A 1,547-nucleotide genomic window follows, 5' to 3' on the forward strand; every position below is an offset into this window, starting at 1 on the left:
ACCAGCTGGCCCAGAAAAAGTAAATGAGCACAGAAATTTGGGGATCTGCAGTGGCTTTCGTGATCCAGGAATGTGGCTCCATCATCCAATACAATTTCACCTTAAGACACTAGCCTTCCTGAGTGTGGTCTTTATATTGACATCCCCATAAAGAGTGGAGGGGTATCTTCTCTTACTGTCTGTGCAGCCTCAGTCTCTCCTGGCTTCCCCAGTATGCTCCGTGACACCTTTGTGTTTTTCTTGTGTTGATCCTGCCTGAAATTTCCTCCATCTCCCTGCCTGCCTTCCAGATGCTGAGTGTGCTTTGAGACCTGCTTTCCCTGCTCCTGGGGCTTCCCTATGTCATCACTCAGACAGGTAAACAGACAAACAAAAAACAAAACCTGTTGTGGTCCAGTTGATTCCGACTCATGGCAACCCCATTTGTGTCAGAGTGGAGCTGCTCGATTGCTCCATTAAGGTTTTCTTGGCTGTAATCTTTACAGAAGCAGATTTCCAGGGCTTTCTTCTGCAGTGCCGCTGGGTGGATTCGAACCACCAACCTTTAGGTTAGTGGTGTTGTTGTTAGGTGCTGAAGTTGATTCTGACTCACAGTGACCCTACGTACAATAGAACAAAACATTGCCCGGTCCTGCATCATCCTCATGATTGTTGCTATGCTTGAGCCCATTGTTGCAGCCACTGTGTCAGTCTGTCTCCTTAAGGGTCTTCCTCTTTTTCATTAACACTCTACTTTACTAAGCATGATATCCTTCTCCAGGGACTAGTCTCTCCTGATAACATGTCCAAAGTATGTGAGACAAAGTGTTTCCATCTTTGCTTCTGCGGAGCGTTCTGGCTGGACTTCTTTGTTCTTCTGGCTGTCCATAGTATATTCCGTATATTTCACCAACACCATAATTCAAAGGCATCAATCTTCTTCGGTCTTCCTTATTCATTGTCCAATTTAGATTCGCAGTCGAGTGCAAACCACTTGTGCCACCAGTGCAGGCCAAGTGACTCTCACTGAACTGTTCGAGTACTTATTTTCTCTCCCACTCACCGGACACTTAAACAAAAATAGGCAACATCTGATTACTTCTTTGGGGTGTAACTGGAAGGAATTTTCTTTTATCTCTTTCTCTCCCAAATATCTACCTGTGTTATTATCAACACATAATTTTAGAAATGTAATTTTATACCCACAGTTGTAAAGCTGTAAAACAGCTCATGTCACTCATTGCCCATGAAGAAACCAAACCAGCTGCTGTCGAATTGACTCCAGCTCATGGCAACCTCGCGTGTGTCAGAGTAGAACTGTGCTCCATAGAGTTTTCAATGGCTGATTGTTTTTGGAAGTAGATCACCAGGCCTTTCTTCCAAGGCACCTCTGGGTGGACTGGAGCCTTCAACCTCTGGTTATCAGGGACACGTTAACCCTTTGCACCACCCAGGGACTCCTTGCACAGGAAGTACAGTGCAAATCCCTGCTGTGGCCTGCAGAGCTCAGCAGAGCTGGCCCCTGCTTCCCTGTCCAATCTCCTCTCTCCCCAGTCCCTTCCTCATCT

Source organism: Trichechus manatus, unplaced genomic scaffold (assembly GCF_000243295.1).
Source record: "Trichechus manatus latirostris isolate Lorelei unplaced genomic scaffold, TriManLat1.0 scaffold00150, whole genome shotgun sequence".
Taxonomy (NCBI): domain Eukaryota; kingdom Metazoa; phylum Chordata; class Mammalia; order Sirenia; family Trichechidae; genus Trichechus; species Trichechus manatus.